Genomic DNA, 14342 nt, shown 5'->3' with positions numbered 1-14342 from the left:
AGCCGTGTCAGTGGTGGTAATGGCTTGCACTAGAGCCTAGCAGTGTTGACAGGCCTGCTCAAAGACTGGGTGTGAGGCGAGCCAAGGTTGAGAGAAGTGGAGGCGTGATCTAAACTACGTGAGTCCGATGCCAGCGCAGCCATGCTTTTGATGTGGGTGAGGGCTGGAGTCTCGTCCCAGCCCTGTCATGTTGGGAAGGTAAGAAGATCCATGTTCCCTCCTAGCATCCTAACTCCAGGTAGAGCAAGGGCCAATGCAGGGGCGAGGATCTGAGGGAGCCTGCCGGGCCAGAGCTCTGGAATGCCATTAAAATCATGCATGCCAGGCAGGTTGGCTAAGGTTCTGGGATGAATCTGCCACTGCTCCCTCTGACAATGTTTAGCATGAAATAAAAAGTATGGCCTTCAAACATTGCCACAGGAAAGAGTCTTGAGCAAATATGGCCAGAGCCTGTCTGCAGAATGTTCTCAGTAGCTGGATCCCAATCATGACTAGACCTATTTTTCTACTTGGTTTTTCCAAGCCCTACACTAAGGTTCAACTGCACAACTGATTGCCTCCAGTAGTCAAATTCTCCTGCCAATCAAATCATCTAAACCTTGAGAGTCTCCACAATATATTCAAAGGAATATTTTCTTTGGCTGGATGTTGTTGCTGTTTTCACCTCCAACTCTTCCCCCTGAACCTAAACTCTGCCTTCATTTATTATGAATGCTCCATGGAACCTCAGAACACATGCTGAGTAAGCTTTTGGCCCTTTGTCACTGTGGCACCATTGTCCAAGTCATAGCTTCTTCTAGGAAGAACGACGGTCCCCCCCTTTTTTTTTTTCCATGCTCCAACCTCTTCAGCTGGTATTTATGACTCTTCACTGGGATCCTATGGTCAGAGCTCATTGTGTGGGGGGGTCAATCTGATGACTGGACTCCTTAAGTAGGTGGAGTTTTTCATCAAGACCACTGGCCAGCTCCCAAGTAACCACACAGAGACTTAATATTAATTATAAATACTTGGCCAATAGCTTAGGCTTGTTACTAACTAGCTCTTAAATTAACCCATATTTCTTATCTACCCTCTGCCACATGGCAGTATCTTCTTTCAACATGGCAAGTTCATCTTGCTTTTCTCCACATCTCAATGGAAACTCCTGAGATTCCTCTCCTCTTCTTTCCAGCGTCCTCTCAGTTTGACTCTCCCACCTCTACCTCCTGCCTAGCTAATGGCCATTTAGCTTTTTATTAAACCAGTCAGAAAGTGCCTTGGAAAAGACACATCTTCACAGTGAACAAAAAGATTATTCTATAACATCCCTACAGTTATTTCTTGACACATATAGATAAAATGCACACTGATCTTGTGTTCTCTGATAAGTCCAGGGCTCCTTAAGGGGAGGGACCAGGTCTGTAGGGTCCTGAGCACACACCTCGTGCATTTCACATGCTTGAAAAATCACCCATATTTGTCAGGACTTTGGTTAAAGTGACCTAAACATAGCACAACAAGTTCAAACAATGAAAGAGAATGGATGAGACAACTCAGACAACGGAAGAATCCTGAGGGAGACTCAGCTTTAGAAAAAGTGATCACATGATGCCATGAGGCATAGCCTCTCTCATGCTTTCCTAGCTCACTATTTTTTTTTTTTTCTGTTAGCTTCATTCTCAAACTGTCTTTCCCCCACACAGGAACAAAGATGTGTGGTGAAAACCACAGGCTTAAGTCAAACTCTGTACTTTTCCCAGTAGATTGAGTGAATTTCCCATTTGATAATTCCAGCAAGAATCTTGGGGAGATGATGAATGACCAACTAGATCCAAGCACTAATTTCTTGACCAATTGCTATGATGTAAGTAAGGGATGGATTTTTCTCTTCTGGTTGAGAGCATGTGCCTGCTTCTGGTGTATGAAGGTGGGCTTAGTCCACCTAAATCACATGGACTAAGAACATATAATAGGTCATGTGGTGGCCTGGATGAGAAATGTCTCCCATAGGCTCATGTATTTACATACTTGGTCCCAAGTCGGTGGTGCTGTTTGGGAAAGTTACGAAACTTTTGGAAGGTGGAGACTTGCTGGAGGAAGTGTGTCACTAGGGGAGAGATTTGAGCATTTGTGGCCTGGCCCTCACTTCCTGTTCTCTCTCTTCTTCTTCCTGTACATCCGGGTCTGCTTTCTATTGCTGTGATAAAGACCATGACCAAAGGCAACTTGAGAAGGGAAGAGTTTATTTGGCTTGCTCTCTTATGTCACAGTCCATCACTGAGGGAGGTCAAGGTAGGAATCAAGGCAAATACTTGAAGGCAGGAACTGAAGCAGAAGCCAACCTACACCAATCATTAATCAAGAAAACACCCTGATAAACTTCCTATAGGCCAGTCTGCTGGAGGCATTTTCTCAACTGAACTTCCTTCTTCCTAAGTGACCCTGACTAGTGCCATGTTGACAAAAGACTAACCAGCAGATTACATATGGTTGAAATGTGATCAACCAGCTTCCTGCTACTGCTACCATGTCTACCTGTTGTCATGTCTTCCTGCCATGATGACTTCTACCCCTCTAGAAGTGTAAGCCAAAATTAGCCTTTCTCTTCTAAGTTGCTTTTTGTTACAGTATTTTATCATAGCAACAGAAAAGTAACTAATATGGACTAGGAGATGACACCATTAGTAAAGTGCTTATTGCACAAGTGTGTGTGTTTGAGTTTGAACCCTCAGCACCCGTGTAAGAAGTCAGGTATTGTAGTGTGTACCTGTAATCCTAGTGCTGGGGAGGGAGTGGCAGGAGTAGCCTTGGAGCTTAGTGCCCCAGCTGGTCTTGGCAACTCAATGAAGTTCCAAGTTCAGTAAAAGACCCAGTCTCAAAAGTAACGTGGCATGATAGAGGAAGACACCTAACATTGTGCACATACACACACACACACACACACACACACACACACACACACACGTACACACACACACACACGTGCACACACACACACACACGTGCACACACGCACACACACACACACACACACACACACACACACACGCACAAAACAAAGGAGATGAGTCTCTGCGAAGGAAATTTGACTGCTATGACCTGGAAAAGGGGTGAGAGATACCAAGCATACAAGAACAACAGATGTCCACAACAGAGTCAGGTTTGGGTGATCACATATTCCGATAAAGCAATTTAACACTTCTTTATTCATATCAGTTTTGACAACCATCTGCTCAAAGAAATTAATGTTCTCATCTTGGCTGACTGATTTGGCCATAAGATTGAGTTTACATAACAATTCAATCAGATCAGCAGGGAGTAGGGCAGATGGGTAGGGCACATTTGAGATAAATATGAATATTGGCCCCTTAGTTATTTCCTTTTATAGGAGAAGGGTAGGAAGAGGGAAGAGGAGAAGGAGGAGAAGGAAGAGAAGGAATTCATGAATGATGGATGGATGGAAGAGATAAATGAATGAAAAGGAATTTACTTACTTGGTTATGCCATTTGTCATACTAGAATCCTATCCTAATGGACCCAGTTATAAAGACAATTCAAAGTCGTTTCAATTAATAGAAAACTCTGTTTACCCATCTCATGTATATTTGTGAACATAGTCACGGTGTATGCCACAGTAATAACTTTGACAGGCAAGTCTGTCACTGATTGCTAAAATTAGTGATCAGATGTAGCAAAATGGCTTATCTGGATAACTTCAAATCTCAAAGTATCTCCCAGAAGATATTCATTAATTACATGGAGAAAAAGTCACAGCAGGCATCATTTTATTCAAGGGATCATGGCTAAGGTTGCCAGTAGTGAGATCTGTTGAGGTCATGCTTCCTAATATAGTACTATACTGAGATGGAGACATCAGTTCTGCATTGTTTTTTCCAAACACTGTACAACTTCACTTGATTTTGAAAACACATCAGAAAAACTCAAATTGGGAAGCAATCTGCAAAATAACTAGCCAGTCCTGGAGAAATATTCCCAAGTTGGAAGGGGACATGGCAGCTAAATCAGTATAATGTCTTGGATTGGATCCTGTAACAAAGAAAGAACATATTTTAATCCTTGCACTGCCCTATCAATACAGTGTAAACTGGGGTATCTGATAAACAGCAGAATATATCCCCCACAGTTACACAAACTTGGAAGTCCAAGATCAAGGCACTGATGTCTAGCTGATATGAGCCTATTTGCTGCCTCACAGAACAGAATGATGTCTCTTCGCTGTGTCCTCAAATCGTGGCAGCAGCAAGGGCAGATCTCTGGACCACCAAAGTCAGCTCTCGGAAACCCAATTGTCTGACAGCCAGAATCCTCCCAGGAGCAGCAGAGAGGTCCAGCCAGCTAGAGGCTTCCTGACCATGCCTGAACTGCATAAATGCATTTGACCTGGTGTGTTGGTACTGTGAGATCTGGCAAGCTGAGCTCTTGAATTTCTTACAGAAATATGTCATCATACACCAGCTCTTCATCACTAATGACCCGAACATCCCCATTATCCAGGAAAAGAATTCCCAAGCCTCACATCAAAACAACAAAATTTATGCACAGAAGCAGGAGCTGGGGGGAAGGGAAGAGGTGACCCTTTGACCTCTCCTAGAGCTAGCCACTCTTTCTCTAAGGGACAGATGAGTTCTACTCTCCATCTCCCCCATTTCTAGTCATCCATTTGAGAAGTATTTGCATTTTCTGTCGGTATCTGGAAGGCCAGCACCTTCCCTGTGCCATATCAGAAGGAATCCTTCAAAGGACTAAAGCCAGCGCATTGCTGCTTCTGGTAGCATGTGGTCACTAAGACATGACCTCTGCCTTCAAGATCACTCAGTCTCTTGGGAAAGGACAAGGGCTGATTATTCACAATACAGTATAAAACTGAGGCTGGACACAAAGGTACAGGAGTCCAAAGGAGACAAAAAAAAAACCCCTATGGTCCTGGCTTCAGTAACTCTTTCTCATCTTTGGTAGCAGGACCTAGATGACTCTTTGAAAGCAGAAACTGTGCTTCCAGTGCCCAGCATAGACTCGCTGCATACATATTTTTAGGCTAAATAAATGAATCATCATCTTCTTAGTCAATTCAATATCTCACTCTTGGAAAAAACATAGCAGAATACAACCGAGTTGTAAGTAGGTGAAAGTTGAGCTTTTTTCATCTACCTAAAATTTTCCTCTGCTGTGGGATGGTCTGTATGTCAAGTGTGTTGCTGATTGGTCAGTAAATAAATCACTGATTGGCCATTGGCTAGGCAGGAAGTATAGGCGGGACAAGGAAAAGAATTCTGGGAAGTGGAAGGCTGAGAGGGGGACACTGCCAGCCGCCATCAGGACAAGGAAGATGTAAAGTACCGGTAAGCCACAAGCCATGTGGCAAGGTGTAGATTAATGGAAATGGATTAATTTAAGATATAAGAGCACTTAGCAAGAAGCCTGCCACGGCCATACAGTTTGTAACCAATATAAGTCTCTGTGTTTACTTGGTCGGGTCTGAGAAGCTGTGGGACTGGTGGGTGAGAGAGATTTGCCCTGACCGTGGGCCAGGCAGGAAAATTCTAGCTACAAATGGCGCCCAACGTGGGGCAAGAGTTTCCACCTAAAAACTTAGAAAAAAGATTCTAAAACGGAGCTAAAAACAGCTTCCTAATTGTCTCTCTCAAATAAGCGGCAGCTGCCGGTTTGAGCTACTGGCGGGTTCCTAGCGTGCGCTCTCGACCTGCAGTATGGTGGGAATGAGGCCTCTGCAAGTAGCACATTAAACTGTATGGTGAATTTAGCCTTTGCTAGTACAAAACAAAAAAAGAGGTTTCTGGGCTACACGCTACTTTGGTAAAAGTGTAGACCCACTATTTCTGAGAGTTACGGCTCCCAGAGCTGGCGGAAAGCGGACCACCGCCATGTTGGGAAGCTGAAGTGGGCGGAGCCAGCAGCCACTGCGCCATTTCAGGCTTAGAAGGCTGCAGTTAAAAAGGAATAGGCTCAAGCTAATATAAAAAAATAAGCCACGTAAAGATGACTACCACACAGAGAATCTGGATTATGTTCTCTTTGATATTCGTAACTGCAGAAAAACATTTGATTGTAAAAGCTGTTGAGTTATGCCAAAATGTATATTTTAAAGGTACCTTGACTTCAAAATTTGGATATAAGGATATGTTGCTTTGGAAAAGAGTCTCTGCTTTTGTTTCCACAGAAAGCCAGAGACTATGGATTTGTTCCAGATTAAGATACATCAGGTTTGACCAGCCAAGACCCCCTGAAAGGTCTCCAATGACACCATGGCCCAGATGATTCAACATCCAAAATGGTTTCAAGTCAACTGGCTCAGATATACAGCCTCACGGACTACTCCATGATCCTAAAATTATCTTTCTGTCTCCAGAAGATACAGCGCCCCCCTCCAGCAGGAAGTAGTAAGAGAAGCTACGCCCAAATTCCCAAATATACCAAGCTGGCTTTAGAGATGGAATTGGCTCACTCCCCCTCTAAACCCAGACATATGGCTCAAAAAAAAAAAATGGTTAAGAGATTCTTATGTCCCAAATCAGAAGAGCCCTCTGGTGTGGGACAGAGAAAAAACAATATTTTTATTTAAATCAGGTTGATTATAAATACAATCTCTTTCTAAAACAAAAAGGGGGATAGTTTAGATATGATAGGATGAAAGGGTAGATTAATGAACCTACTTTTAAAGAATAACAACTTGTTTAAAATGTTTTACATTGCTATAGATTTTAGTTTATTGATACAAATTTAAACTTAATTTTGTTATACTGTATATATATTTCTATTCTTGTTTGAGATATTATGTTTATGTAACTCATTTAAAATTGTAATGGATAATTAAAAAATAGATTAATAGTCATCTATGATAATATTTGTAGCCATGTTAGTTAAGTCTTCTAGGTATACATAGATATATTTCAGATAGATAGGTAGTCTTCAAACACTTCAAAGACCTACAGAATATGGCATTTAAAATGTTTTAAAAGTTTAGACTTTTTGGACAGTGAGACATGTCTGCTCCTGGCAGTACCAATCTACTTCAGAGAAAATATGGGCATTGAAGAAACTGCGTATGGAGTTAGCTTTCATTGTGGCAAAAGTTAGCCACTGGACAACAAAGTATCCTCGAATCAACTGATGACAAAATGGACAGACAGGACATGAAACAAAGGACTACTGATTCTTGCCTAAACAAGCGTGGTTATGGCTTTATCAAAAGGCATCTTCTGAGGCCAGGACAATATGGCACCATCCCTGACGTGGCCTTAGCAACTCAGAAAAGGTACAGTGCCCTTTTCTTCGAAGGCAGCTGAACAGGCAGTGGGCCGATGGCTTCTGATGTGCTATGGAACAGCAGCTGAAACAGTTATTCTTGAAGAGTAACTAAGCTCACGCCTCTCAATAGTAGACTGGCATTTGATAGAGAGATGTGGAGAAGAACGGGATGCTGAGATGAAGCCATATGTACACAGCCAAGAAGAATGGAGAGCTGAACTAAAAAAACCATCAACATTTTCCAGAATTTAAAATCCTGAATCATGACATGACAATAGTGGAATTCAGGTGTTTCTGGTGCATGGACTGCTCTCACCCAATGTGAGGTTGAACTGTTGACCTTGTGTACATCCTACTTCACAAATGAGTCTGTCAGATATGCTAAGCCTATATAGGCTGAAGATGATGCCCCAGCATTGCGGAGAAACCTCAGGTGACTGTCCAGGCAGTTGGCTGTTTCTGTCAACTCACAAATTTTTTGGAAGTTGCTTGCATGCACTTTCTGTTTTTATTTTTGTTAGCTAATATTATTTCCTTCTTGGGTCTCTGAGGGAGTTGAAGATTAGTTAGTTATAGTTGAAGGTTAGTTAGTTGAAGATTAATTAGGATAGAAAGTGAATTAGATACATTTTGGACTTAACAAAATAGGATAATGAAATTATCATCTCTGAATTTGTCAAATACAAATGGACTAGACATTGTTTAGACAGTTATTATTTGTATATATTGTATATAGTTATTGTACTTTTGTATATAGTTTTTCTTTTGTTAGTTATAACCTTTTTCTTTTTTTTTCTTTTTATTAAAATAGAAAAGGGGAAATGTGGTGGTAATTTACTTGTACTGAAATGTGATTTTAATTGTATGTTAATAAATAAAGTTGCCTGGGGGTCAGAGTTATAGAGCCATAGCAAGTGCGTGGCGGTGGTGGCGCACGCCTTTAAGGACCTGGAGGGCGGTACATACAGGCAATGACAAGGCAGTCACGTGTTTAGTTTACAACCAATGAGAAGGCAGAACATCTAGAGTATTTAAAGACGTACACACAGGAAGTAGGCCTCTTTTTCGGAGAGCTCTCTTGGCTGAAGCAGGATAGCTGAAGCAGGAAGGGTAAGGCTCTTAGTTCTGACCTCTTGGCTTTCTTCTCTGAATCGGCTCTGTGTTTCTTATTTAATAAGACGGTTGGTTACATCTACATTCCTCCCTTATCATTTTTTCTTTTTGGTTGATATAAAACATACCACAATATAAAAATAACCATTAAAGTATGAATTTTGGTATCATTTAGTTGTATAATCAACACTTCTCTTTAGTTTCAAGGAATTTTTATTACTTCTAAAAAACAGTCTTATCCATTAAGTAATTATGCCCCAATCCCCCTTTCCTTCTTCTGTCCATCCCTACTTAACCACGAATCTGTTTTCTTATCCTATTGACTTGCCTGTCCTGGATATTTCAATAGAAAAGGAGTGCTTCTTTCACAGGGCAAATTTTGGAGGTTCATCCATGCTGAAATATGCATCAGGACTTGGGGTGGGGGGGCTGAGTGACATTTTTTTGCTTAACAACACATTCATTGATGGACAGCTGGGCTGTGTCTACTCTTCATTATAATGAATAATCCTGTTGAAAACATTTTCATGCAAGCTCCTATTTGGACATATATTTTCCTTTCTCTTGAGTCTATTCCCTGGACTGGAATTACTGGGTGGTTGTATGGGAGCTCTTGACTTTTACAGGTCCCAGCAACTCTTTCTCAAAGCAATTTTACCACTTAACTCTCCAGTATTGACATCAAAGTTATGATTACAGCAGGTGATATTTGCAGTAGGCCAAGCACTATGTTTCAAATCCAAGCTATGAAACTGATGCCATCATTGTCTTCACTTCAAAGATAAAAACTTCACATCACCATAATTTGCCCAAGATCATCTAGGCAGGAGGTGAAGTCTGTGTGCAGGCAGAAGAGTAAACATAAAGGCAGGAGATGTGTAGGACATCTCTATTTAGGAGAGTGTTGTGGAATATTAGTTTAAGATATTTTACATTTGTTTATTCTGTGGAATATTTGTTTAATGATGCAAAGATGTGTTGCATTCTTTTATGTTGCATTTCTTTAACTCTGTGAAGCTGTGTTACTTTGCCTGCCTAAAACATCTGATTGGTCTAATAAAGATCTGGATGGTCAATAGCTAGGCAAGAGAGGGATAGAAGGGCTGCCAGGCAGAGAGAATAAATAGAAGGAGAAAAAGAGAAGAGGAGGAGCAAAAAAAAAAAAAGGAGGAGAGGAGGATGCCAGGAGCCAGCCACCCAGCCAGCTATGGAGTAAGCAGTAAAGAAAGGCATATAGAATGAAGAAAGGTAAAATCCCAGAAGCAAAAGGTAGACTGGATAATTTAAGTTAAGAAAAGCTGGCTAGAAATAAGCCAAGCTAAGGCCGGGCATTCATAAGCAAGAATAAGTCTCTATGTGATTAAAACAACAACAACAACAATAACAACAACAACCAACAATAGTTGAGAACCCTAAACTAAATCTTGAATGATATGTGAGTATCTTCCAGTAGCTGTGGATGAAGCCCACAATTTTAGGAAAGCAACAGAGGATTGAGTCAACAAGCAGAGGGACACTAATGCTTGGGATAGCCTCGTGGCCTGTGACCAGCCTTGGATGAAGGGATAGATGGAAGGGATGGCCTCCTGGGGGCACAGCAGGTCACATTGCTTTTTTCTTTCATTCTCTGCTGGATGAGGCGCATTCGAAAGCCCACTGTACATGATGAGGAAGATGAGCATAAGGCAGTTAAGTTCCGAGGAGACAGAGTCACCACCATAGCAATGCTTCTAAAAATCAAAACCAGTTATGGTGGCCCAGCCCTGTAATTCTAACACCCAGGAGCCTGAGGCAGGAAATGATTGCAAATTTAAAGTCAAACCTTGTTTCAGGGGAGAGAAAAAAAGGAAACAATGCTAGAGAGGAGACATGTTTTACAGATAATTGTCTCAGCAGAGCTGTAACACACTTCTGAAGAAGAATTGCTTGTGAGGTGGTTAAGATGTGGTTATGATTTCCCAAGGAAGCTATCAAAAAATGATCTGATTAGCAGGGTTTGGCTGGAGGAGGGCTCTTGATGTTGCTCTTGGATGCTTTTTCTTGCTGCTCTTGCTGCTCTTGATGCTCTTGCTGTTCTTAGATGCTCTTTGATACTCTTGCTGCTGTTGCTCCTCTTGCTGCTCTTGCTTCTCTTTGATGCTCTTTGATGCTCTTGATACTATTGCTGCTCTTGATGCTCTTGATACTATTGCTGCTCTTGATGCTCTTGATGCACTTTGGTACTCTTTGATGGTCTTGATGCTCTTGAGTTGCTGAGGAGATGCCCATCTGGTTGGACAGCAGGCAGTGAGGAGAGGAGTGTTTTGACAAGGTTGAGACAGAACCTAGAACAGATCAAGCTGCATTTACAGGTCACCGAGAATCTGACCTGAAAAGGTACATCGGTGTCAATGGAAGGTTTCAACCTACCCCTGAAGGTCTCCATGGCAGGGTCTGGTTTGTCAGAGATGTAGAGTGGGTTTTGTGAGACTGGTCGAAGGACTAGGTCACTGGCAGGCATATAAAGTTCAGCCCAGAGTAGTGTGACTGTGGGAAGAGCTTAGTGATACTTAAGAGATGCAATGTTCAATGTGGTAATGAATGGATGTGAGAGGAGAAAATAAATACACCAAGTCTTCACTGTGATGTTTGGCTGTGTCCCCCAGAGTTACATGTTAGAAGCTTAATTCCCAGTGCAATGGTGCTGGGAGTAGTTGGGTCACCTGAGTTCTGTCCTCACAAATGGGTGAATTTGTTATTGAACAGTAGGCTAAAGATCACAGAGTGGGTTCCTGACCCTAGCCACTCTCACATGCTCACTCTCTGCCAGTTGCCAACATTTTAATATAGGACTTCTAGGCTTCCAGAACTTTAGGGAATGGATTTCTTTTCTTAATAAACTACCAAGTTTGTGAAATTCTGTTATGGCAACTGAAAACACACTAATCCAGCCCAGGCTACTGGTACCAGAACCCCCAATTTCCAGACAAACAAACCTTTGGAGAGCTAAGTGACCAAGTAGTTGAAATGTGAGGTTCCCAACCCTCCTGACACTTAAGCTGTCATTATTTCAGGTACATATCAAGTGACTCATCCTAAGGCTGTCATTACCTCACAGAAAACCCATGGCCTGACTTCACATGTTTTGAATGCCAGCACACCATGGCAAAAGCCATATAATGAGAAGGCACCAGAGACAGCGAGTGACATCATGAGCCAAATAGAGTCGCTATTCAAACGTGCGCTGTGAACTCCTTACATGATCACCTAATTATAGTCCCTGAGGAAGTGCCGTACAATAACATGCTGTACCGAAGCCAGTGAATACTTGTCAGGGGGCCAGGCGGTCCTTTTAATCCAAGTTGATATTTGGAAGGTAACGGGTAACAAGCCCAAGGAGGTGCTTGCGGTGGGGCTTTTTGCTGAATAGGTCATCAATCTTTCATCTCTGAAAAAAAGGGGCCCATCCAGCTCACTCACTGAACCAGGCCTTTGCAGAGACCAGACAAACAAGTATGGTTAAAAGGACAGCTGACCTGCAGATTTCTCCTCCCACGTCTCAAAGAAAGAGAACCAAGAGGTCATAGAGTTCGTGTAAACATGTGTTTATCTGATTTGCAACAAGACATCCACATGTCCACGGCTCCTCTGGTTCACTAATTTGGGCAGGATGGATATCAATTTCTTTCCAAATGTTCTGATTTTAGTGACTGAAATGGTGGTTCCACTCTCCCCCGACCACCCTAAATCTGGCGCCAGGTATTGAAACTGAGTCTCTGCCAACACAAGGCCAGGCTTTTTCACGGCCCTATGCTGCGTTACAGCCAGTGAGTCCTCAGTTTCTCCAGCAGTCCCAGGACGCTGTCTCTCTGAGCACCGCAGCAAGGACTTGACTTGAGGTGAGGGCCTACCACACAGTCAGTGCAACAGACTGCATGGGAAACCCAGCTGGAATCCAACAGGGGCTGGGATGAGTAGCATATTCGAATGTTTCCAGAATGGGAGAGACTAGTATTGGAGGGTCACATGTGTTCGAGCCATCGTTTAACATGAACAACAGACAATTTCCCGAGTTCTTCAGTGAGTCAGTTCACTGAGTGGAATTGTACCGGGCGTGTTGGCTTCCCTCTTATCTCCCTGTGTGACGTGTTCTTTGTGATTCTTCAGGCCCTCCAAGGCCTTGCTACACTTTGGAGCCTTCAAAGCTGTGTGGTTTGTGTAACACGGCAATGGTATCAGTGCTGTTATCATGACGGGCTTTAGACCCCATAGGTATGGAAGGTACCTTGGCCATTGCCATGGTGTATTATAGTTCACGTGGTTGCTGGGACCCGACAAGTCTCAGCTAGGATTCTTCCTATTCACAAAGAAAGCCTCACTTGTCGGGGAAAGATAATGAAGGAACACTGCCTCTGCTTCAAGGAGCCAGGAATCTTCCAGAAGGGTCTGCCTTCTCCTTCGTTCCACTGATGAGGAAGGCCCAAGTTTAACCCTCCCTCCAATGGGTGAGACATGGGTTCATCCTGCTGAGTGGGAGGGGAGCACTGTGGAGCCATGGAAAGAGTCCTCACCGAGCCCCACTGTGACGGAGCCACATTTGGTTCCACTTTAGATAAACACGGGAGAGGCCGAGCTGGCTTCCCGCCGCCTGTGGAGTCTGGCCAGGCCCGGCCTCTTCTCCTCACCTCACCCCACTCTCCTCGGTGTATCACTTTCTTCCACCCTATCCTTAGCTCCTGCCACCTAGAAATTTTTCTTCAGATGGGAGGACTGGCAATCAGCCCCCCCTCACTTGTGTGATCAAATATCTCACCCTGAAGACACATGCTCAGTCTCCCTGGCCTCCGCTCAGGCCTCCCAGTTTCTGGCCAGCCACCGGCCCAGCGCCCACTAGCCTGTCAGGAGAACGGAACAAGACTTTCCCTGTGCACAGAATTTCTTGGAGGAGAAACAGCAGGTGCCCCCAAGGTTGGCCCTTGGGTCACACACACTGAGAAACTGTCTGTGAAAAAAAAAAGGCAAAAGGGCTGGGATTTGAAAGGCCAAGTATATTTCATGGAATTATTATGAATTGCTACCATTATTGTTTTAGCTGTATGGCTACTACCTGACTTTGATGACAAAGAATTTAAATATGTCTCTTGTGGCTTTCCATGGGGAGGGGGGGGATCTCATTAATTTAATGGGTTGGAGCTGCAAAAATAAAAAATAATTTCCTGTCTCCCTTAGGCTATAAATTTTTACATAATCCTTTCTGGATTGACCAACCATATTCAGAACCATGCTACTGAAAAGTCAAGACCTTTAAAAATAAAAGCTTTTTATAAGCAAAGTATTGGGGTGAAAAAAAATCAACCGGAACCCCAAAGCTATCTGAGGTTGCTGATTGGCCTCTATACATCATTGTTCCATCAGCCAAGAATGGTCCAATCCCCAGGTTCACATGCAGATCTATTCCCTAAAGGCGAAGGTGATATTCCATATATATAACAACCATTATGAAGCAGGGCAAGGACTAATCAGGGAATGGTGGTTTGTGCCTGTCATCCCAGGACTCAGGAGGTTTGTCACAAGTTTGAAGCCAGACTGGGTTACATAGTGAGTACACACTGGGACCCTGGCTTAAAAAGTGAGGGTGGGAGGGGGAGGTATGAGGAAATCATAAATTGAATGTTGGACTTAGCACAGCAGTGGGGACCTGGGGTTCCTGTACTTCCAGATGGATTCTTATTATATCCAGATTGTGGAGAAATAGGTGGGGAGGTGCCTTTGAAGAATGGCCTGGAGTGTGGAGGACACCTTGGGAGCTCTGAAAGCTATTTACCAATCAGAGCAGAAATATTCCACCAGCCTTACAGTTTGCACACGGGTGCCAGTACATGCACCACTATTAGGAGCTCTGCCCAAAGGGACCAGACAAGAACAGAAATGAGGGGACAGCCATGACTCAGCTCCTGCCCACCACTGATAAGAGCTCATAG

General features: G+C 43.2%; 2 long non-coding RNA genes across 2 annotated transcripts in view; one reads left to right on the top strand and one right to left on the bottom strand.

Moving 5' to 3' along the window:
• The window catches only part of LOC131921690 (uncharacterized), a 17415-nt gene extending 4387 nt beyond the window's left edge, over positions 1–13028 (bottom strand). The window contains exon 1 of the long non-coding RNA XR_009382067.1: positions 12741–13028. This is a non-coding gene — a long non-coding RNA (uncharacterized LOC131921690). The remainder of the gene's footprint in view (positions 1–12740) is intronic.
• LOC131921691 (uncharacterized) lies at positions 11876–13385 on the top strand. The gene is made up of 2 exons (XR_009382068.1): positions 11876–12866; positions 12974–13385. It is a non-coding gene; the product is annotated as an uncharacterized LOC131921691 (long non-coding RNA).
• Positions 13386–14342: the final 957 nt, after the last annotated feature.

The sequence above is a fragment of the Peromyscus eremicus genome, chromosome 11 (assembly GCF_949786415.1).
Source record: "Peromyscus eremicus chromosome 11, PerEre_H2_v1, whole genome shotgun sequence".
In the NCBI taxonomy this organism is placed as follows: Eukaryota; Metazoa; Chordata; class Mammalia; order Rodentia; family Cricetidae; genus Peromyscus; species Peromyscus eremicus.
This window is presented reverse-complemented; position numbering and strand designations above follow the sequence as displayed.